Here is a 25,310-nt window from a genome sequence, read left to right as displayed (position 1 = left end):
TGTATGGCTTATAAAAGAAATAAGAATGGCCAACAAGTGTATGAAAAAGAAAGCTTTGTTTTGTTCCACTAGCAATCTGGGAAATGCAAATAAAAATCTTGGTGACATACCACTCCACCCCTATTAGAATGTTATCAAAAAAGGTAGAAAGTAACAAATGCTGGTCAAGCTGTAGAGAAAGGGGAACTCTTATACCATTGTAAGTGGGACTATTAATTAGTATAGCCATCATGGAAAACAGTATGGAGATTTTAATTTCCAAAAGACGTGCAGTCATTCTGTCCAAGAGATATCTGCTCCACCATGTTTATTGCAGCACTATTCACATTACCCAGGATATAGAGTTAACCAAGGTGTCCATCATCAGATGAAAGGATAAAGAAAATATTGTATATTTACACAATGGAAATACTATTCAATTATATGAAAGAATGAAATCCTGTCATTTACAGCAAAATGGATGGAACTGGAGGAATCACGTTAAATGAAATAAGTCACAGAAAGACATATTATGTTGTCCTTTGTATGTGGAAATTAAAAAAAAAATCTCAATCTGAACACAGAATGGTGATTATTAGAGCCGGGGCAGGGAGTAACAGAGAGAGTTTGGATAATGGGTACCAAAACAGAGTATGATTGAAGGAATAAGTTCCTAGTGTTACACAGCATAGTGGGAGACTATAGTTTATAGTAACCTAGTATTTATTGTATGGACAAATAGAAGAAAGAAGCTCCAAAACTCTACTCATACAGTAATGTCAAGGAGGAATGGTGGTAACTCTCTTTAGATCAGCACACATTGTTTGCGTGTATTGAAATATCACACTGTTGCCCATGAATATGTTCAATTATTGTTAATAAAAATGTTTAAAGATAAACTTATTTAGTGCAAAAATTGAAACTCAAGCACAGTTTTATGATACATATTTTCTATGAGCTTTTTGAAGTCCCCTCATGTTGATGGATTTCAAAATTATTTTGCACCAAAATTTATCTTTTAATTAAAATTTTCCATGAACTTTAAAATATTTTTGTATTTGACAATTCCTTGATAGAGTAACTTATCATGAAAGATAAATATAAAACATTCAAGTGAACTGCAACTTGGCATGCACAGAACTTTGTGTGGTATGGCTCAGTGGCAATACTTTTCTGTAAATTGCTAATTTAACTTTATAATTTCATAAGATTGGAGATTTTAATTCCTATAACCATTCTATTGTATTGATTTTCCTTGGCAACCAAAATTAATGAGAGTTGTTGTTCTTATATTGGAATAATTTCAACATACAATTTATGGGCCAGCATTGTGGCTCAGCAAGCTCAACTGCTGCCTGTGACATTGGTATACCATGTTGGAGCCCCAGTTCAAGGCCTGGCTCCTCTGCTTCCTGCTGATGCACCTGTGTAGGTAGTGGAAGATAGCCCGAGTATTTGAGTTCCTGTGACCCATGTAGGAGACCAGGATGGAGTTCCTGGGCCCTGGCTTCAGACCTGGCTACTGTGGCCATTTGGAAAATGAACGGAAGATTGATATCTAACGTGTGCTCGCTCTCGCTCGCTGTCTCTCCCCCCATCACACACACTCTGCCTTTCAAATAAATAGATGGATGGATAGATAAATCTTTTCATTTCAAGATACAATTTAAATGCAGTCACACAAAGCAGAGCAGAGTATTTTTCAAAGAGTTATTGTGGCATTTCAGAAATATAACATTTTTTGAAAGACCAGTGTATCTCTAATTCAGGCTTAAATGTGTGTGGTATAAATGATGATGACTCTTAAGATTCTGTTATAGATTATTCAAATTACATTATGTATACTTTAGTATATTGTTTTTTAAAGGAAGGACAACAAATTCATGTGCAACATTTCTGTTTAAATAATACCTAGATGGTGACTTAGATTGCCAAAGGAAAAAAAAAGAGGGGGCATGTTTAAAAGTACAGTTTACCTTTATAGGTCATTTTATTGACTTATGATGGTTTTATATTCTTTCCTCAGTGATTTTTGTATTGAATTTGTTTCTTTCCAGATCAAAGGTTTCATTTTGGTGGGGATGGTATAAACTCCAGTTGCAAAATCTTAAAATTAGGTAGTCTTTTTTTAGCTCAAGGAATTAGAATTTAAATGGTACATTTGTTGTTGATATATGAGACTGGTAAAACCCAGCTCCCTCTTCTGTGTTTGTGTTGAGCTGTGGTACAAATTGTTCTATATAAGTTGGACACAAAGACATGTGGTTAATCCAGTATAAAATTAGATTTTTTTATGGTATATGTGTTCATGTAGTCTATAAGGCTGACTACACTTTCAACTTGTTACATCTATGACATTGTGACCCAGGCTTACAGCTTTCCTATAAATCTGAGTTATAATGTGTTTTCTTGAGGGTGTGAACTGGAGATAGCATATTGTAGTAATATACATATAAAAATGACTTTTCCGTGTAGGTAAAGTCATTGGTGAAGGGAAAAGTCTAAATCTTTGCAAACTTCTTAGGCATTCTGATTGCTTATTAAATGGTTTATTATGAAAATTGATGGTGATTATTAAATTTTTCAGCCATCCCATCTTTTTAGAGTTGTGAAATCACCCAATTTATGTACTCTGTAATAAAGGAGAAATGATAAATGGGAATACTCAAGGTAGTGGTTTATATTTTGCTTGATATAGTATCATGATAACCTGTTCTGCATTTTTTAGTATATGCTTTTGTATAAGCAAGAAGTATTTGCTTAGTAATATTTATGAAGGTATGTGTTTTATTACCCAGGCATAACACAGTTTTTCAGGAATATATATTTTTACATAAAATGAGATACTTCTTAATTTTGTTTGCTGGTTTTTTTTCTTAAACTGTGCCATAGAAATAACAAATACAATGCAATAAACTTGATTGAGAAAGAACTCTAATATTTGTATGATTTTCAATTTGTAAATAAATAAGAACCTCTTAGGTAAAATCAAAGCTTGATTTTTGAGTAAATAAATAGTAAATATGGAGTCCTTATCTAAGTCTTCACTGATTTTACATCTTTAGTGTCTCAGTTTATTTCTCTCCGTCTTTATTAACTTCATGCTCTCCTCAGCATTATTACAGCAGCCTCTTGATCTTCCTTCTACACTGGCCACTCCCTATTGGTTCTTCATCCCACCCTTAGTGATAGTTACGCAGTGTAACACAGTGTATTATTCGTTATGTCATCCCCTCCCTCAGTGCCACCCCCCATTAAAAATCCATTTGGCACATCTTGGGCTAAATTAAGATTCCGTTTATTTATTTATTTTTTAACGATTTGTTTATTTCAGACATGAAAGAGGGAGAGAGTTCTTCTATCTGGTTCACTCCCCAAATGACTGCAACTGCCAGGGCTGATCTAGACTGAATCTAGGAGCCCAAAACTATCTAGACTCCCATGTGGGTGGCAGGGGCCAAAGCACTTGGGCTGTCTTCTGCTGCTTTCCCAAGTGCTTTAGCAGGGAGCTAGATCAGAAGTGGGGCAGCTAGGACTAAAACTGGCATTCCAACACTCCAGTATGGGATGCCATTGTTGCAGGCAGGGCCTTAGCCCACTGTGTCACAACACAGGACCCAGGGAAGCCTCTTTACACTAAATGGATCACATTATTATAGGTTTTTATATCATCGTGTATATCCCCTCCATTAAACTTACTGGCTATAATTTATATGCTTATATAAACTTTTTCCATGTGATTGTAAACTTAATGAGGGAAGGTAGCAGGCCTGCCCTTGCTTATCATTATATCCCCAGCACTTACGTATTAGGTTCCTATGCCCCATGGTCATGAAGTAGAGAGATGCATTTTTACTTTCCTAAGTCATTCAGTTTATCTTTTTCTTTTCATCCTTCATGGGCAAAATATTTCTTGCAGAATTTTATTTTTAAACCAATAGGAATATAGTAGAGAATTGAGTTAACAATTACAAGGTGCTTTAAATTCCTCAGATGTTGAATGAATGAATAATGTGAAAGAATGAAAACAGATTTGGCTGCTATCCAGTTGGGTAAGGACACACGTAATGCCTTTTCCAAAGACATTGTAAAATGTGAGGCATGCTGATATGGGCATGGGGTATACTAATTTCACTGTAGGCTCTTGCACGCAGACCGGCATGCTGAATACAGACATGTATAAGGTACATGAAGTGATAACAAATTTGATTCAAAAGTGAGAAAGTGAGCACACACACACACATATTGATTGGGCCACACAGGGAAATACTCATTGTGAGTGGGTAGTGGATCAGAAGATTGCCTGAAAGGATGAGGCCTGGAGAGAGGAGAGAGAGAGAGAGAAGGGGCACCTGGGTAGCACCTCCAGCTGTGGTCTCCAGCAGAGAGAGAGAAACACGTGACAGCACCATCCCTGACCTCATAAAGTAGGCCAAGGATGATTCTTTTTATTTTGTAAAAGGACTTCCAGCTTACATATATCAAATCCCACTTCCAAAGAACCAAATTTGCCACAGTTGAAAATTTCAAAAGAATGTTATATGCATGAAGGCAGTCCTAAAAGAGTTTTTCCTGAAATATTTCAAGCCTTGGCAGGTATTTTTAAAGTAAATGTGTAGTCTTTGAAGAGGCTAGTACTCCTTTGTATATGTGGGTTTTGCTGTTTCTGTTAAAATCTTTCACGGAGTCACTCTTCATGCAGTAAGTAGGTTTCAGTTTTGCTTCTGGCCATGAGGTGGAGAGATGGCATTTTTACTTTACTAAGTCATTCATTACATCTTTGTGCTTTTCATTTTTCATGGGCAAAATATATGTTGCAGAATTTTTTTAAGCCAAAAAGAATGTTGTAGGGAGTTAACAATTATGAAGTGGTTTAAATTCCTCAGATGTTGAATTCTGTGTTTAGGAAAATTCCCTGCTATTGTGAAAGATCACAGTCACAGAACTGGGACTACATTGTTTCCTAGAAAAGTATCAAATATTCTTGCCAAATTTTGTTCATGATTATTTATTCAGTACGTTCGTTGATTTAGCCACTAGTACTTAACCTCTTCTGTGCTTGGTACTGCCTTCTGGTTTGGAAGAAAGTTACAATGTGTACAACCTTCTCTAGTTTCTTAAATCAGCATGAATTTTAAGTGGGAATAACTGAATTTTAAATAACATGTATATCTTTGCCCTTTTTTTTTTGGACAGGCAGAGTTAGAGAAAGAGACAGAGAGAAAGGTCTTCCTTCCATTGGTTCACTCCCCTAATGGCTGCTACGGCTGGCACTGTGCTGATCCGAAGCCGGGAGCCAGGTTCTTCCTCCTGGTCTCCCATGCTGGTGCAGGGCCCAAACACTTGGGCCATCCTCCACTGCCCTCCTGGGCCACAGCAGAGAGCTAGACTGGAAGAGGAGCAACCGGGACTAGAACCCAGAGTGCCAGCGCCGCAGGTGGAGGATTAGCCTAGTGAGCTGTGGCGCCAGCCTTTTGCCTTTTAATTGATGGGAAAACCTCTGGATATAAGGAACTGATGACAGCAGCTATTGGAGATTATCTTCAAGCAGGATATTACTCACAGCTGCATTCAGATCACCATTAACACTATACTTGTCACTTGTTTACCTTTGAGAAAATGTGCTCAAATAACGTAATGTAGATGCTTTCAGAATAGTAGATAGCTCTGTAGCTAACATTTTGGTGGAGACCTTAGTTATGTGGCTAATAACAAAAATTCTGTTGACCTTTTATGCTAATATTCTTGTTTGCACCTGAGCAACAGAGGGTTAGCTTTCATTTGCTTTTGGGTTCATTTGCTTTTTTGTTTCATTTATTGCTGGCCAGTAAAGGTTTATATTTTCATACTGCTTGAGTGCTGAGAGTATTTACTTATGCAAATACATTTTTTTGTGTGCTTGGCAATAATATCAGGATTTGTGAGAGAATGGTCTTTTGAATTTGGTCTTTTAAGTGGCTGTGTGCTATCTTTGGTAGGTCCATTCTCTTTGGTGATAAGCCTGGTGGAAAAAGACCTATCAATGTTTATGCAGAAGACTGATCATGTTTGCTGCCTGCCCCTGTGAATCTCCGTGAATGCTTTCTTGGTTGAGTCACAACCTCTTACCTGAACCCCTGAAATTAGTGTGAATGCTGGCCAGCCACTCCCTGCCTCGAAAAAGGAATTGTCCTCCAGAGGGATTTGAATAATGTCAAATGCACTTTGACTGAGATCACTTACATTTGCATTAAGCCTTTCATTATTGTCTTTTAAAGCCATCCATTCTTAAGCTGAGGTCATGCTATTATGTAATATGTTTAAAGGGTACAGTGCAATGTGCTCATCACTAAACTGATTGTCGTGCTGTTTCCTGTGTGGGGTGTTAAGGGAAAGAGAATTATTCTGTGTGAGATAATGCCTTCTTGGAACATTATATTGCCATGGCCCTAGGAAGTCTTAGGAATTATAGCAGTAGTGTTCTGAAGTCACTTGTGCTCACTGTGAGCACTGAAATGCTGTAAGGTCATGAAAAGTTAATGGAGAATTAATACCTTGTAAACATAATCCCCTATAATGACCTACTCACATCTAGGCAACATATATTAAAATATTCTGACATGAATTGAACATTTAAAAAGTGGTAAAGAAGGGGTAATAAAGGATTTAGTACTGACCATTTAGCTTTGAAGGAAATAATCTGCTCTGTGTGACAGATTCACTTGTCTTTTTTTTTTTTTTAATATTTATTTATCTGCAAGAGTTACACAGAGAGAGAAGGAGAGGCAGAGAGAGGGAGAGGTCTTCCATCCGCTGGTTCACTCCCCAATTGGTCGCAATGGCCAGAGCTGCTCCAATCCAAAGTGTGGAGCTAGGAGCCTCGTCCAGGTCTCCCACACAGGTGCAGGGGCCCAGGGACTTGGGCCACCTTCCACTGCTTTCCAGGCCATAGCAGAGAGCTGGATTGGAAGTGGAGCAGCCGAGACTTGAACTGGTGCCCATATGGGATGCTGGCACTGCTGGTGGTGGCTTTATCTGCTATGCCACAGTGCTGGCTCTGATTCACTTGTCTTTTAAGGAGGGAGCTGAAGTGAAGAGAGGTTAAGATAGTTGCCCAAAGATGAGTAGGTAATCAGCAACAGAACTGGGATCTGAACCCAGACTTCTGTTCAGAGTACTGGTGACCTTGACTTCTACAGAGGGCCTCCTTTCCCTGGGAGGTGAGGCCTTATGTGCCACATGAATGAGTAGACTCCTCCTTTGTTGGAAGATGAGACAAATTCAGATTTAGAAGATAAATTAGTAAATTACTGGAGCAGTCCAATTTAGTAAAAATTTATCAGGGTCTACATGTGTGTAAAGTGCTATGTTAGGTGCTAGAGAGGATCACCAACTATTAGAGCTTGTAAAGTATGAGTATTTATAAAAATAACTTTTTATACAAGAAAGACTTCATTTTCTCAGCAGGCATTCATTTGGCACCTCTGATATGCCAGGACTATGCTAAACACTGAGACTCATTCATCTGTTCATTAATGTATCCTGACCTTTTGATAATTTACTATGTGCCAGGTATTGTTCTAGAGCCTGGGAATATAGTTGAGAACAAAGCAAGCCAGGTTTGTATATTCATTGAATGTCATTTTCAGTGGGAAGGAAAACAAACAATAAATCAGTAAGAAAAGATCTGCTCTGCAAAGAATTAAAGTAGGAAGATGTGGAAAGTGACTGAGTGACTGTGTTAGATTGCAAGCATGAGTAACACTTGGTTCTTGCCCTGGAGGAGACAGACATTTAAACAAATATCTACAGCATGATTCCATCTGTGCAGTGATCAATGGATGTATGAACAAAGTGCCGTGGGTGAAACCATGGAGTACCTTGCTTATCTTCATGAGGAACTGAGGGATGACTCTGAGCAGTGTGCTGACAGGTCTAGATGTGTGTTCAGGTGGTGATTGTGGAGCAGCCTGAGGTCTAGAGTAGACAGGAAAACAGCTGATAAGATGGGATAATCACTCTGGAATTACAGGCTCATAGGCCTACCCAAGTGCAGGGGGAAGGATAGAGGAGGAAGGATTACTAAATAACTAGGGAAGTCTTCTTGAGTGAGATAACTTTGCAGCTTGGTCTTTAACATGCAGAGATGAAGGGGAGAGTGTCTGATGGTTGTGTTACCATTTGCAAAAATTGAAATATATAGCTTATTTGAGGGACTAGATAGACTTGTAGGCAGGTTGGAGTCCAGGGTGTGTGAGGGTTATCAGATAAATTGGAGTAGGGAGAGAGAGGTGGCTGAGAGATAATTGAGGACGCTAGTCTGATGGCCCTGAGGTAATAGAGTACTGATCTAGGAGGTTGACCCTGGAGTGGGAGGAGAGATAGTGTGATGGATATGGAGGTAGAAATATTAATTAGATGCAGGTGTTTGGCAATGGTTAAGACTCTGGGGAGGCCAGCACTGTGGCTCAGCGGGTTAAGCTGCAGCATGCAGTGCCCGCATCCTGTAGGAGCGCTGGTTCGTGTCCCGGCTGCCTCATTTCATATTCCTCTCCCTGCTAATGTGACTGGAAAACTGGCAAAAGATGGCCCAAATGCTTGGGCCCCTGCCACTGATGTGGGAGACTCAGATGAATCTCCTGGCTTCTGCCTGGCCTACACCTGGCCAACCCCTGGCCCATGTGGCTTGAAGGAGTGAGCAGCAAATGGATGATCATTCTCTCTCTCCCTCCCTCCTTCCTTTTCCTCTCTCTGTACCTTTGCCTTTCAAATAAAAATAAATCTTAAACCAACAAACAAAAAACAAAACAAGAAAACAAAAACCTCTGCATGGGATGCTTGCATCCCGTATCTGAATGCCTGAGTTCAAGCCCTGGCTGTGTTCCTGATTCCAGCTTCCTGCTGATGCACACCCTGGGAGGCAGCGGTGACTCAAGTAATTGGGTCCCTGTCATCCACTCGGGGAAACCCAGATTGAGTTTCCAGCTCCTGCCTTTGGCCTGGCCCAACGTTGGCTGTTTGCATTTGGTGAGTGAACCAGAAGATGGGAGCCATCCCTCACTCTGTCTTTCTACCTTTCAAATAAAATGGAAAAAAAAAATAGTTAGTCTACTGAGTGGATATGGGAAATTAGGGATAGAAGAAGAATGTGACTCTGAATCTAAGTCCACATGACTGGAAAGATAGAATTTCCATTACAAACAAGGAATGGCAAATGGAAAAAAGGGTTTGGGAGAAGGAATTACTTAGATTAGTTTGGAATTTAGAGAGTTAATGGTGCTGGAGGAATGTTGAAGTAAAAATGTCAGGTAAGTAAATGAAAACAATATTTTAATTCTGGGTTAGAAAATGTACATTGAAGCATCATGAAGCTGTGGGACAGATGATAAGTGGTCTTGTTGAAAGAAGGGAGCTAGCTGTAGAAACTTAGAAACATCACAGGTTTTGGCCATTTTTAATTTTGTTCTTACAGTTTACTGCTAATTAGTGTTTAATCATGTTTACATCTTTACCTTGACTGCTAGGAAGCTCAGAATCAAATTCTGTGTTCAAGCATATTGACTGTATAGGACCTACGGTCTCTAATGAATACTGTTCCAGTTTCATGTAATCTGGCCACAGCCTTCATTTTCTATTCTGACTTTATAGTTTTCCTTGACCATGAGTTTCAGTTTTCTTCCCTTATACATGCATTTTGCATCTGCCAACTAAAATTCTTTGTGAGATTAGAGGGGAGTAACATCATATTTTTTGCTTTCTATGAACTTTGTCCTCATTGATAGCTTTTAGGCAAGTGGTACATATAATCACAGACTGTGAAAACTAAATGAAAAATGATGCAACAGCGAGAGCCAGGTTTGTGAGTAAATATTTGTACATTGACCCAGTATACTTTGCTGCTTTTTTCAGTTATTCATTTCCATGTGTAAGGAGTTTCGCAGTAAGAACTGAAATTTTCTTCTTCAGTTGGTCATAAATGTTAATAGCTGGGCCTTTGGAAAGTTAGAATCGTTGCTGTTAGTGACTTGGGATGAGACACTGAGATTTAAGCTAACCTGATGTGGTTGTACTTTAATTCCAATCCATTTATGCAGACTTTGGCCTCAAAAGAGTAGTTACTATTGAGTAATGAATAGGTCACCAGGTAGGTAAAAGAATTGAGCTTTCTTTTTAAGATTTATGTATTTGAAAGGCAGAGTTAACACAGAGAGAGAGAGACAGAGACAGAGACAGACAGACACATAGAGACAGATCTTCCACTTGCTGGTTCACTCCCCAAATGGCCACAATGTGTGGGGCTGGACCAGCCTGAAGCCAGGAGCCTGGAACTCCATCCAGGTCTCCCATGTGAGTGCAGGGGCTGAGGACTTCGGCCATCTGCTCCTGCTTTCCCAGGCACATTAGCAGAGTTGTATTAGAAGTGGAGTAGCTGGGGTATGAACTGGTAAACATATGGGATGTTGGCGTTGCAGGTGGTAGTTTAACCTACTGTGCCACAACACTGGCTCAAGAATTGATCTCTTAACTACCTATCATTTTTAGGTTCTGTTGTTTCAAGAGTTTTTCTTTTTCACTCTGTAAAAGGAAAACTTTGATTTCAGTGGCCAGATGAGAAACTGAACTCCTTTATAATAAAACTCTCCTCCTCCTTCTTTTTAAAATTAATTTATTTATTTGAAAGGCAGAATTACAGAGAGAGAGCTTCCATCTGCTGATTTACTCCCCAAATGGGTGCAGTGGCCCAGCCTGGGCCAGGCCAAAGCCAGGAGCTAGGAGCTTCTTTAGATCTCCTACATCAGTGCAGGGGCCCCAGCACTTGGACCATCTTCTCCTGCTTTCCCAGGCACATTAGCAGGAATCTGGACTGGAAGTAGAGCTGCTGGGACTCTAACCAGTGCCCATAGGGGATGCGGGTTCTGCAGGCACAGTAGTTTACTCAGTACACCACAGCACTAGCTGCAAAACTCTTCTAAAATAGCCAACCAATTAAAGGCACCCCGGGTTCTAGTCCCAGTCGGGGCATCGGATTCTGTCCCGGTTGATCCTCTTCCAGTCCAGCTCTCTGCTGTGGCCCAGGAAGGCAGTGGAGGATGGCCCAAGTGCTTGGGTCCCTGTACCTCGTGGGAGACCAGGAGAAGCACCTGACTCCTGGCTTCGGATCAGCATGGTGCGCCGGCCGCAGCGGCCATTGGGGGGTGACCCAACGGCAAAAGGAAGACCTTTCTCTCTGTCTCTCTGTCTCTCTGTCTCTCTCTCTATCCACTCTGCCTGTCCAAAAAAAAAAAAAAAAAAAAATCTGTGATGACTAGATGTGCTCTATTTAGCCTCAAATGAAAAATTTCCCCAAAATTTTAACTTGACAAAGTGTCATTCTTCCCTCAAACTATCCTGTCAGTTCTTACAAAATGAAAGAGTAGAAAGTTATGCTGATATAACCCTAACTGGTACAAAAAACCTTTGTAGAATCACATGAATATCAAATTAGATTTCTTTTTGGAACTTTGTTATAAAAATAGTAATTTCTAGATGTAGGCCACTTTCATTTCTTTCAGACTGATGACCTATTTTCTATGTCTACGTAATGTCAAATTGTTGACATCAAAATGTTTTTTATTTAAGAAAAAAATGAGTTAGATAACACAGTAGCATTTACTTATTTAGATCACATAAATTTTATTCTGCAAAAAAAATACAGGTATTTTAAATATGGCAGTAATGCTTCAGGATCTTCTCTGTGGATGTTACTTACAGACATGGAGTTGATTGTTATGGTTGAGCCAAGTCTTGCTTTTTCTATCTCATGTTAAATGCCTTCATTTTCCTTAGAGCTTCTCAGCTTCACTCAAACTTAGCATTGTTTGCTGTGAAAATACAATTTTTATTACATTGTTTTATTGCATTATTATGCAGATTCTTCTATCAGGGACCACAGGATAAATTTCATTCTAATCTTGGTGTCAAAAATAACTGTTCTTCCTCTGAGCAGCTGTTTATTTTTACCCTGCGGACACTGAATCTTAGATCATGTTTCCTTCTGCATGTTGCCTGCAACAAAGCTCTTGAGTCCCTTCCTTCCCCTCCTAAAAGTCCACAACACTTCTTTTCAGGTTCTCATTTGACCTTGTGGTAGCAGTTATGTACACCTACCTTACTAGTTTCAAAGCTGCTTGAGGACAAGGGTCTGACCGCTGCTTTTTATATTCTTCATAGTGCTTTCACAATGTCTTGCACATGTGTGACACTTAAGAAATGGCTGAGTTTTGTATTAATGAATCATTCAAAAATAGTACTGTGCTGGGCCCTGCCTGGTGATAAAGAGGAGGGGGCAATATATATATGTATAGTGTGCTGTTGAAGGTTTTGAAATATGTTGGGAGTCACAGGGATTGTGTGTTTGAAAATACGCGACAGTGAAATGAGGTGCTCTTAAGGATAAGAAAATATGATATTTGAGAGTCAGCATTCACTGTTTTCCTCTGCATCTTATCTGAATATACTGCTTTACTGATTGGTATCTCCTAACTTTCTCTCATAACAAAGATCAGGTGTGTTCTCAGATAAAGGGCTTGATTGGAGAGGAACAATTTAATCAATGAATATTTAGGAATTGCTTTGAGAACTGTGTCCACAAATGTCATAGATTGTTCCTACTGTGTAATGCAGTTTATATCACCTCTAAAATCATTGTAATAAAGTGGTTGTGATCCCTAGCCAGTGATCCATGTATTCAACTATTATTCTATAAGATTAAGTTCTAGAGCAACTGGACAGACTCATGGGGTGAATTGTAATGGCATGTGACATATAGTCAAACCTCTTCAATAGGAAAGTCTGTTGAAATGAAAATGTACATAGTTAACTGAGGGCGGTGGTCATCAACTGTGGATACATAGCTGGTAACATTTTATAATGTGTTTTGCAAAATCTATGTTTGCTTGTGTTGAGAAGGATAAATTTTTGTTTTCAGTTAAAAATATGTTATAAATTAACATATTAACTTATTACCTGTAAACACAATTCTAATAGTAAAGAATTAGATATCGTCTACTTAGAAAAATGCTAATCAGAAAAATACTCTAATTTTTCATTGTGTTTTTCTCTCTGCCCCTGCTCTGAAAACCAAAGCATAGAATTTATTTAATTAATGAAACAAAGCAATCAAACCTACCTTACCAGGATATTACTAAATCTTTTTTTTGCATTAGGATCTTTTTTTTTGAGTTAATTAATTAATTATTTTTTTAACTTTTATTTAATGAATATAAATTTCCAAAGTACAGCTTATGGATTACAATGGCTTTCCCCCGAATAACTTCCCTCCCACCCGCAACCCTCCCTTTCCTGCTCCCTCTCCCCTTCCATTCACATCAAGATTCATTTTCAATTCTCTTTATATACAGGAGATCTGTTTAGCATATATTAAGTAAAGATTTCAACAGTTTGCACCCACATAGAAACACAAAGTGAAAAATACTGTTTGAGTACTAGTTTTAGCATTAAATCACAATGTACAGCACATTAAGGACAGAGATCCTACATGAGGAATAAGTGCACAGTGACTCCTGTTGTTGACTTAACAAATTGACGCTCTTGTTTATGGCATCAGTAATCACCCTAGGCTCTTGTCATGAGTTGCCAAGGCTATGGAAGCCTTTTGAGTTCACCAACTCTGATCATATTTAGACAAGGTTGTAGTCAAATATCATATGTTCTCCCTGATCAGCGACAACTAACTGAGCACCAAAGGGGAAACTTGTTGAAGTGAAATGGACACTATGAGAAACAGTGACTTGATCAGCTCTTGCCCTGACTGTTGATGTACAATGTAATACTTTATCCATTTTAGTATTTTTTTTTCTAGTACTATTGGTTGAACTCTGTAATTAACACACAATTATTCTTAGATGTTTAAATTTTAACTGAAAAGTGATCCCTGTTAGGAATTTGGAAAATATTATGCTGAGTGAAATAAGCCAGTCCCAAAGGGACAAATATCATATGTTCTCCCTGATTGGTGACAACTAACCGAGCACCAAAAAGGAAACCTGTTAAAGTGAAATGAACACTATGAGAAACGGTGACTTGATCAGCCCTTGCCCTGACTGTTGATGAACAACTTAATACGTTATCCCTCTTAGTATTTTTTTTGTTTGTTCTACTTAATACTTTTGGTTGAATACTGTAATCAATACACAATTATTCTTAAGTGTTGAAACTTAACTGAAAAGTGATCACTGTTAAATATAAAAGTGGGAATAAGAGAGGGAAGAGATGTGCAATTCGGGACATGCTCAAGCTGTCTTACCTCAAACGGTAGAGTTAGAAACATACCAGGGGATTCCAATTCAATCCCATCAAGGTGGCATATACCAATGCCATCTCACTAGTCCAAGTGATCAATTTCTGTTCACAGTTGATCATAATGATAGGACTAAGAGCCAAAGGGAGCACACAAACAAGACTAGTGTCTGCAAATACTAGCTGATAGAATAAAAAAGGGAGAGAACGATCCAACATGGGAAGTGAGATACACAGCAGACTCATAGAATGGCGGATGTCCTAAATAGCACTCTGGCCTCAGAATCAGCCCTTAAGGCATGCAGATCCGGCTGAAAAGCCCATGAGAGTATTTCAGGCATGGAAAGCCAAGACACTCTGTCAAAAAAAAAAAAAAAAAGGAAAAACAAAAAAAACACAAAAACCTAAATGAAAGATCTCTGTGAGTGAGATCCCAGTGGAAAGAACAGGTCATCAAAGAAGGAGGTACCTTTCTCTGAAGGGAGGAGAGAACTTCCACTTTGACTACAGCATTAGGATCTTGAAAGAGTATGTTTTGAAATTGTATATAGTTGAAAACATATCTGTCAGTACTCTTTATTTAATTAATGAAACACCATTGTATTTGGCATAATACTGATTATATAGTTTCAAGTTTTACTTCTTTTTTTTCAAATGAAGTTTATTTGTTCAACATACAAATATGTTATAGTTCTTCTTGCCTCAAATGAAAAATCTAGAACTTAGTTTTCCTAATTAACGATGAAGATTGTACCCTCTGAAGCTATGCATAAATAATTAGAAAGGGATGGTTTAATGTTAAAAGCACTGACCCTGGAGTCTGCTTTGTTGGGTTGTTGTGGGATTAAATTGGTTTATTATTCATGACAAGGATTTAGAATAGTGCCTGGCAGGAAGTGCATTGCTATGTAAGTGTTTGCTTTATTATTATTATTTGCTATTATGTGGCTGAAGCCATTTATTTGTATAATAAAAAATGTTTTGTGTTGCTTTATCCTAAGGATTAGAATCTCTTTCAAGGTGACTGAGCGCTTTTGCTTTCAGTAGAAGTTACTGAAAATCTAGAGTTTTGGAACTTCTTTCTGCCCTGTCCTCTTGTACTAATTTGAAGTCACTTAAATTCTGCACAACTCCTATTTTCTCATCTGTCAGATGACAGTGTAAGATAACATCTGTGAGATGACAACTGCAAGGTGAGGGATCTCTGATACTTCTTTAAGCCACAACAATTCTATGATTCTTTTTATTTTTTTTTTACCTTTTATTTAATAAATATAAATTTCCAAAGTACAGCTTTCAGATTACAGTGGCTTTTTCCCCCTCATAACTTCCCTCCCACCTGCAACCCTCCCATCTCCCACTCCCTCTCCCATTCCATTCACATTGATTCATTTTTTTTTTTTTTTTTTGACAGGCAGAGTGAACAGTGAGAGAGAGAGAAAGGTCTTCCTTTGCCATTGGTTCACCCTCCAATGGCTGCCGCGGCCGGCGCGCTGCGGCCGGCGCACCGCGCTGATCCGATGGCAGGAGCCAGGTGCTTCTCCTGGTCTCCCATGGGGTGCAGGGCCCAAGCACTTGGGCCATCCTCCACTGCACTCCCTGGCCACAGCAGAGAGCTGGCCTGGAAGAGGGGCAACCAGGACAGAATCCGGTGCCCCAACCGGGACTAGAACCCGGTGTGCCGGTGCCGCAAAGCGGAGGATTAGCCTAGTGAGCCACGGCGCCAGCCAAAATGATTTTTAAGGGATTTGGACTGCCAGCGCTGCTTGGGTCTGAGTGCAGTAACAGTAGAGAGGTCTCATGCTAGTTGGGTGGGGTTGAATATTCACAAACAGCATCTTGTAACCTAGAACTGGGGCTAACTGCCCAGTTTCCCATAGAGTCACTTTAAATTCAAAAATGTATTAGTAACATAAAAGTTTCTGCTGGATTAACAGTCTTAATGTGTGTCCTCTGTTTTTTAGCTCCACTGAAGATTTTTACTGATTTTTTAAAAAGATTTATTTTATTTGAAAGGCAGAGTTACAGAGAGGGAAAGAACTTCTTTCTGCTGGTTCACTCCCCAGATGGCTGCACTGGTTGGAGCTGGGCCAGGCTGAAGCCAGGAGCCTGGAATTTGATCCTGGTCTTCCACATGGATGAAGGGTCCCCGGGAATTGGGCTATCACCTGCTGCCTTCCCAGGTGTATTAACAGGGATCTTCATCACAAGTGAAGCAGCCAGGACTCAAATTGACAGGCAGCAGCTCTGCCCACAGCACGACAATGCCAGTCCCAGAAGAGTTTACTGATTCTAAGAAAAGTCTCAAACTCTGCAGCCTGGCATTCAGTGAAACCCCATGGAACTTTCCAATTTTATGTCTCCCTACTAGTGCCCCTTGTCAGTCTTCTCAGGTGAGGCCTCCTCCCTACTGTCTCTTTAAAAGTATTCTCCTTTCTGTCTGAAATTCTCCCGGTTCATAGCATGCTGTGGTCATTTTCCTACTTCTTTACCAGTTCAGGCTCATCCTTCTTTCTTCTTTCTCTTTCCTTCTCTTCTTCCCTCTTCCTCCTCTTCTTCCCCCTTCCCCATTTATTTATTCATTTACTTGCAATACAGAAGTACAGAGAGAGCGCGAGATCCTCAGTCTGCTGGTTAACTCTCCAAATGGTCGCAACAGCTGTGATTGAGCCAGGCCAAAGCCAGGAGCTTCATCCGGGTCTCCCATGTGGATGGCAGGGTCATAAGTACCTAGGCCTCCTTTTTCTGCTTTTCCAGATGCATTAGCAGGGAGCTAGATGGGAAGTGGAAGAGTTCAGACTTGAACCAGGAGCTCATTTGGGATGCCACACCTGCTGCGCCACAATGCCTGCCTCCTTGGTGCCATCTATTTTAATCTGCTACAGAAGCCTTTTAACTTTCAGTTACTAGAAACCAACCCTATCAGGTTTTTGGGCTCCCAAACACTGCATTATTCTTAAATATTTCTCTTGAATATTTATTGCTTTCCTTACTTATGATAACATTTTGAAGGATAAGACTAAGTAAGAGAATAGTGGAGGGAGGAATTAGTGAATCACAAATGACAGCTAAAGCAAAACCTGCTAACATGTGGCACAAAATTGGCTTAATGTTAAAATTGCATTTATTAGCCTATGATGAAATTTTCAAGAGGTTTAGAAAATTTTGAGATCAAGTCCTTCCTACTTATTTTTATATGCTCCTCAAAAATATGGATGGGATTGGTATTTGGTTTGACTGTTAAGATGCCATTTTTTTTTTTGACAGGCAGAGTGGACAGTGAGAGAGAGAAAGGTCTTCCTTTGCCGTTGGTTCACCCTCCAATGGCCGGCGCACCGCGCTGATCCGATGGCAGGAGCCAGGTGCTTCTCCTGGTCTCCCATGGGGTGCAGGGCCCAAGCACTTGGGCCATCCTCCACTGCACTCCCTGGCCACAGCAGAGAGCTGGCCTGGAAGAGGGGCAACCGGGACTAGAACCCGGTGTGCTGGCACCGCAAGGTGGAGGATTAGCCTAGTGAGCCACGGCGCTGGCCCTCTGTCTCACTCTTTCTCAAAGTAAAACAAAAATTGGGTGGTCGTGATTACATCTGGTAATTCAGTACAGTGGTTATGATGCTATTCAGGGCACCTGCATCATATGTTGGATTGCCTGGGTTAGAGTTCCAGCTCTACTTCCAATTGTAGCTTCCAGTAGATGTGTACCCTGGGAGGTGGCTGAAGTAGTTGGGTCCTTGCTACTTATATGGGAGACTTGAATTGAATTCTTAGTTCCTGCCTTTGGCCTGGCCTAACCCTGGCTGTTGTGAACATTTGGGGAGTAAACTAGCAGACAGGAGGTCTTTGTCTCTGTGTCTGTCTTCCTAATAAATAAAAAAAAATTAAAGTTATGTAGTGATAACAGTGGTTTTAACTGAATTACCTTTGTTTTAAAAATAGAAAATCGGCAATTGAATTTGTCATATAGTGTACCCATGAATACATAATGTGTGTGTGTTGTATACAATGTGATTTTACTGATCTGTGAGATCAAAAAGTCTAGGAAGGACAATTCTTGGTGGTTGCTAATCCTAGCACAACATACATACCCTGTCTCAAGTAGCCAACCTTCTTTTCTCTGTTCAATCTCATTGTATTCATTGTTCAAGCTCTTAGACATTAGCTCACGATTTGCATTCTTGACTTGACTGTGATAAATCAGCCAGGACATGGATGAAAGTTACCTTACATGAATCCAAGAGAGTTTTCTTCTGTGTTTTTTTCTTGTTCAGCACAGATTAATCTAGACAATGGCTTTCTATGCCATTTCTAAGTAAATAGGTTTTCAAGTCATCAAAAGAAATTTTGCATGACTTTCTAATCTTTTAGTCTGATTAAAGAAGTTAGTGGGGATACAAAAAGACATTAATTTGTTCATTTTATTTTCAAATCTTGAACCATTTGTTCTCCTGTTCCATATTGTAAAGCAGGTTAACATTCTCCCCCTTTTTCTAATTGTTCCACAATTTGAAGTTTTCATTGAATGTTTCATTGAATTCATTATATGTTTACTCTTGAATTTTGACATTTTAATTATTGGGAATATTTGATTGCTATAATCTTAATGTTCAACAATACCATCTAACTCACATTTGTATAGAATGCTGACAGAATGACAGGTGGTGGAAGCCATGATTATGTGTTGCACAGCTGGTTGAAGAAGGGGAAGGCAGAGTGTTCCCATTACAGCAGACATGATGTGGTATCTCTTGGTTACTGTGCAGTCCCAGACAATAGATACTTGTGGTTTTAGGCAGAGTTTATTAGTTGCAAAGAATAGAAGCCCACTCAAATTAACTTGATGAAAAATAAAAAAATTAAAGGATTTATTTAATTAATTTATTTGAAATGCAGAGTTAGAGAGAGAGAGAGAGACAGATTTTCCATCTGCTGGTTCACTCCCCAAATAGCTGCAATAGCTGGGGCTGGGCCAGGCCAAAGCCAGGAGCCTAGAACTGCATTCAAGTCTCCCACATGGATGCAGGGGCCCAAGGGACTTGGACCATCTTTCTCTGCTTTCCCAGGCACAGGGATCTGGATCAGAATTGCAGCAGCAGGGACTTGAAACACTGCCCACATGGGATGCTGACATTGCAGGTGTTGGCTTAACTTGCTGTGCTACAATGCCAGCCCCAAAACATCCATCTTAAAAATGTGGGATTTAATAACCAATCTCAGTGATAACTAATACACACATTGGAGATGATGACTTGGATTAGAAGGCCAAGAATCATGGTACCTGCTTCCTCACTTGTTCTTACTTTCTCTACTTATCTTCCCTCCTCTCTTGGATGGTCCACATACATCTGACAGCGTTGACATTACCTTTTGCTTTTGGGCCCATATCAGGCTATATTTTAGGCTCATATCAGGCTGCATTTTTCTTAAGTCATATCCCCCAAATGACCAGTTTGGCTTATTTCAGCCTGTGAATCCATTCCCGCTGGGTTAGTTTGCTATACTGAGTTCAGAGATCTTTTGGGGCCTCCTTGTGTTTACCACAGTCTGTGTTCTTACCCTGACTGTGTAGAAAGAGGAGGCAGAGTAGACCTTCCCTATATACACCCCAGCTCAGGTCTTCTGCCTGGTCTGTATTGTGAATGGGGGTACATGGAGTTGAGAAATAAAACAAAAGATCTTTTGGGGCTGGAGTAGGGGAGAACATGTAAGATACAAATTGGGCAGCTTTTACTTGGATATTGCATCTCTTACATTGGTTCTTTGCTTTTGATCTCTCATATGTTCTTTTTGTCTTTCTGTTGCATATCTTAAAATATTATGTGAATTATTTGAAAGGCAGAGAGACACACAGAGAGAAAAAGACGGATCTCCTATCTGCTGCTGGTTCATTCCCCAGATGGCTGAAACAGCTGGGGCTAAGACAGATTGAAGTCAGGAACCTGGAACTCCATCCATGTCTCCCACATGGGTGGCAGGGACTCAGCTACCCGAGCCATCTCCTGCTGTCTCCCAGGGTGCACATTAGGAGGGAACTGGAAGCAGAGCAAGGACTCAAACCTGGGCACTCTGATATAGGCTGCAGGTGTCTCAAGCAACATCTTTTTTTTTTTTTTTTTTTAAAGATTTATTTATTTGAAAGGCAGAGTTAGAGCGGGGGAGGGAGAAGGGAGAAGGGAGAGGGGAGTGGGGAGAGGGGTCTTCCATCCACTGGTTCACTCCCCAGATGGCTGCAATAGCTGGAGCTGTGCCATTCCGAAGCTAAGAGCCAGGGGCTTCTTCCCAGTCTCCCACGCAGGTATAGGGGCCCAAGGACTTGGACCATCTTCTCTGGCTTTCCCAGGCCACAGTAGAGAGCTAGATTGGAAGTGGAGCAGCCGGGACTTGAACCAGTGCCCATATGGGATGCTGGCACTGTAGATGGTGGCTTTACCCACTAGGCCACAGTACTGCCCCCCCCCCCCCACCCAGCAGCATCTTAACAGAATCACCAGTGTCAGCTCCTGTTACACATTTTGAAAGATCTCTCACTGAATTTCATTTTGCCAATCACATTTTCAAAAATGTTTTAAAAGTTCTTATTTTTTTAATAATAATTTTCATCATGTCATTTTTATTTAATGGCTGTATGTATTTTCTTTATAAAGTACTCTTTATTTCCTGAATCAACTCTTTCCTCCCAAGGTCATTTTTCTTTGCCACGTTACCTTGTTTTCCAATGCATTCTGCTTCTGCTTTCTTTTTCTTTCTTTCTTTTCTTTTTTGTATGATTCACTTACCCAACTTGAAAGTCAGAGTTACACACAGAGAGGGGAGGCAGAGAGAGAGAGAAGTCTTCCATCCGCTGGCTTACTCCCCAGTCAGCTGCAATAGCTGGAGCTCTGCTGATCAGGAGCCAGAAGCCCGGGAACTCCTCCGGGTCTCCTATGTGGGTGCAAAGGTCCAAGATCCTGGGCCATCCTCCACTGCTTCCCAGGCCACAGCAGAGAGCTGGATTGGAAATGGAGCAGCCAGGACTTGAACCAGCACCCATATGGTAAGCCACAACACTGGCCCCTTGCCTCTGCTTTTGATTGAGCTTCCCAATAACATGCCTGGGAGGCAGCAGATTTTCGCCCCAGTTTTGGGTTCCTGCTGCCAACATGGGAGACCCAGATGGAGTTCCTGGCTCCTCCTTTGGCCTGGTTTAACCTTGGCTGTTGCAGGTGGAAGATAGCTCTCTTTCTCTGTTTTCTCTTTCACTCTTTCGAATGAATGAATGAATAAATGAATAAATGGATGAATGAATATTCTCTGACACATCATTCAGGAAAGTCCAAGAGTTTTAGGAACTCTGTGCCAGGAATTGAGGAACAGAGACCAAGTGTATTTCTTGTTACATCACATGTTTCTTCTGCTTGTGAACATTTGTATTTTTGTAACTTGCAATCATAAGAAAGATTGGTTTGAACATAGTTCCTGTTGCATGTGTGCCAGGGTTCCTCTAGGAGTTGGAGCTGCTGGCTCTGGAGTATGTGCAGGATTAGTTTTACTACTTCAGGACAACTGCTTCGCAGAGTGATTGCACCAGGGTACAGTACACCAGTGTATGAAACTGTTTGTGGCTGCACATCCTGGACAACATGTGGTATGATCAGACTTTAAAATATTTTTGCCTGTAGGAATGAAATACTTCCTTTTTGCCTATTTTTAAAATTGAGATGTGATTTATATGTAGTAAAATTTACCTTATTGCAGCTTATCTTTCATGTATCTGATTAGTTTTCATATTGCTATTAAACATTCATACTCCTCTCATTTATGGCATTTTACTATGTTTTTCCAACTAGTTTTTTATTAACTGTTAGGTTCTGGATCTGTAAGAGAGGATGTGTATGTACACACACTCACACACACACATTGTTAGGGATTTTTTTTTTTTGGGTGGGAAGATTTATTGCTCCAGGAGAAAATGGCTGGGCTTGTATCCAATGGGCAGTTATTGGCAAATATGAGTATGGCATTCTTCCTTCTCCTTCTGGTTTGGTCAATCATTGACAAAATTGGGAAGTGCGTTTTTGCACTTCAAAAATTGATGGATCTTTTTTTTCCCTTCACCCTCCTTATCTGCTACCCTTATTGTTGAACAGGTCTGGTCGGGAAACATCCTTTGACGTTCAGTAACTCAGAAAGCTCTCCTTGGAGTACATACTATAAAAGTTGTGCATACACTTAAAGCTTGTGATGCTTGCAATGCTCAGTTTTTGCAGTGCTCCACTGATGAATCTCATGGTGTCAGGAACCAGGCTGGCTGGGACGGGGGCTGATAAAGGAGGTGGGCTTTGTTCGCCAACTCAGACCTCCAATTTGAGAGTTTTAGTCTTTCTCTGACCATGTAGTTAACACATTTTTGGAAATTTAATGGAAAAATAAGTTGGCTTTATAAAATAATGGCTTTAATTACCATCTTTATTTTATCTTTTAAAAATTTATCCTAAAATGGACTTGACATTTAAAATTTATTTATGTATGTATGTATTTATTTGCAAGTGAGTGCAGGTACGTGCTCGTTCCCATCTGCTGGCTTGTTCCTCAGATGCTGGCAGTAGTCCCTAGCTGGGGCGCAACTGGGAGTGGAAACTTCTTCCAGGTTTTCCACATGGTTGGCAGGAACCCACATCACTGGAGCCATCACTGCTGCCTCCAGGGTCCTCATTAGTAGGAAGTTGGAGTCAGGAGTGGAGCTAGGTACTGAACTCCATATTCTGGTATGTGACATAGGTATCTCAACCACCAGGCCAAATGCCCACACCTGAGTAATGTTTCGATCTTTATTACTTTTAATTATGAATGAGGCTGAGTGTCAATTGTTATAATTATTGACTATTTGTATTTCTTTTTCTGTATTCATATGCTTTGCCTATATTATCTTTGGGGTTTTCCTCTTATTGACTTGTATTTTTTTACAACAATAATAAAATTTTTATTATGTATCATATTTTCTCAGGTTACCTTTCAATTTATTTTTGCTTTCAATTTTTATATAGTTGTATGCATTAGCTTTTTCTTTTATGGTTCCTGGAGTGTGAATCCTCTGTACTTTATTCTGATGTTTTATGATTGCTTTATTCAATTTTTAAAAATTGTTAAAGATTTATTTATTTGAAAGGCAGGGTTATAGAGAGGAAGGGAGGGGAAGAAAAAGAAAGAGAGCGAGCGTTTTTGATTTTGTTGTGGAAAAGTAATGATAAGATATGGGTTTTAAGTGATCTTCTTGAGATAAGTCAGAGGGATTATGATATGACAAGCCTGTGCTTCTTGATTCAGGCTTATCACCTTGGAGGTGAATCAGGAACTCTTGTAATTATGGGTGTGAAAGACTAGTTGCCATTTCTTTTTTTTCCTGTTTGGGCCAAGAACTTTGTTCCTGCAGGTAACTTTGGATATGGTTGTGTGATTCAGGACCAGCCCTGCCAAAAGGTAGGCATTTTGCACTACAAAGACTGTGAAATGGCTGTTTTATAGACTAAGGATACAATTAAGCTTGATGCCTTTCCTCTCTATCCCCCAAATTTCATATTCATATTTATGGCAAAGTTTGTTTAAAGCATTTCACGTGCCTAAAAATTATAGTGCAATGAAGAAAGCAGGGCGACGTTTAGGCAAATTAGGCCTCAGAAATCGGAAGCAGAAGTAGTACAAAAGAAGTCTGGGGAGACACAGGTATTTCTTTGAGGGGCATTTTTTATATTCTGAGAGTTCTGTGTTTCACTCTAATGTTGCATTATGACTGTCTGAAATATTAGTGTAAAGTGAGTTAGAGTGTTTTTAAGTACATCTCTCTAACATTTAGCTTGTGTGTGAAAATGGAAAAACTTATGTGTGTTTTTTTCCCTAGCCTGCTTGTGTGGATTTCACTAAATAGCAGTTCTTAGTGACTTAGGCTAGTGAACAAGAATCATTCATTGCAGTGACTTGGGATAGACAGAGCTACTCAGCCTTACTGAGAGTTCAAATCCTAATTATGCTTCTATCCCCTCAGCATTCTGCCCATCTGAACTTCTGTTTGTATAGATGATAATTTGACTCTGAGTCTGCTCACTTTAACAATTTCAAGTTCACAGTGTTCTGGATGCACAGTAGCATCACAGGACCTCATAAAATTAATTTTATGCTCACAACGTCATGTAATTTGTACACCCACTGGTTTGAGAATTCACAGAAAATATAATTACAGCTATTGAAGCCAAAGAATATACAGTGTTCCTCTATTATTAGCCAGTCTTCAGCGTCACTGTAATAACAGTGCCTTGTCTAGGAACCCTAAAAACTCTGCCAATGCTTTGTAGGCCTTGTAAACTGAGATAATCGCTGCTGTCATTAATGGAAGCAGGTCATCCCCCCGCAGGGATCCCCAGCTACTTCTGCCTCAAACTGTTTGCTGATTTAATTCTCCTTGGTCTAGTAAAGGAATCCACAACCAACAGCCATGCCTTTCTAAAGGGATAATGGAAGGAGCAGGAATTGGTTAGATTGCTTTCTTGAGATGTGGCATCCTCGAATCTGTTCTAACTTTGGAAGTGTGGAGTTGGTTCATGGAGAGGCCACTTCTTTCAGTGCTGTGGGTGTTTTCTGAAAGGCTTCCCCTCAGTAGACCTGATCTTGGTCTATGGGACCACACCTGTCTGCTATTGCACAGGCTGTAGCACTGCTTCTACAGACTGGGTTTACTTTACTGTTAATTAATTGATTGATGAGTTGTTTCATTTATGCTTAATAAGTAGAAGTCAGCTCTGTGTAGAGAGCTGAGCTAGGCTCTGCAGAGGCATATGCAATAAAAACAAAACACAGTTCTTGTTGAAACTAGCCTGGAAATTAGGATGGAAGCACTGGGTACTAGGGGACATGCACAGCTGGCAGGAAAAAGGATTACATTGTGGGAAAGATGTGTGGCACAGCGAGTTAAGCCCGTCCTTGGGACAACTGCATCTCAAACTAGAGTGCTGGTTTGAGTTCTGGCACCTCTGCTGCTGATCCAGCTTCCTGATAACATGTCCTGGGAGGTGTCAGGTGATGGCCCA

General features: G+C 40.1%; 1 protein-coding gene and 1 non-coding gene across 4 annotated transcripts in view; both read left to right on the top strand.

The window, feature by feature from the left end:
- Window positions 1–25,310, top strand: part of FHIP1A (FHF complex subunit HOOK interacting protein 1A) — a 290,881-nt gene that overhangs the window by 28,695 nt on the left and 236,876 nt on the right. The window lies entirely within an intron of this gene.
- Window positions 19,775–19,906, top strand: LOC127483345 (small nucleolar RNA SNORA51). The gene has a single exon (XR_007909540.2). It is a non-coding gene; the product is annotated as a small nucleolar RNA SNORA51 (small nucleolar RNA).

Source organism: Oryctolagus cuniculus, chromosome 8 (assembly GCF_051225735.1).
Source record: "Oryctolagus cuniculus isolate XC-2025 breed Fujian yellow rabbit chromosome 8, ASM5122573v1, whole genome shotgun sequence".
Taxonomy (NCBI): domain Eukaryota; kingdom Metazoa; phylum Chordata; class Mammalia; order Lagomorpha; family Leporidae; genus Oryctolagus; species Oryctolagus cuniculus.
This window is presented reverse-complemented; position numbering and strand designations above follow the sequence as displayed.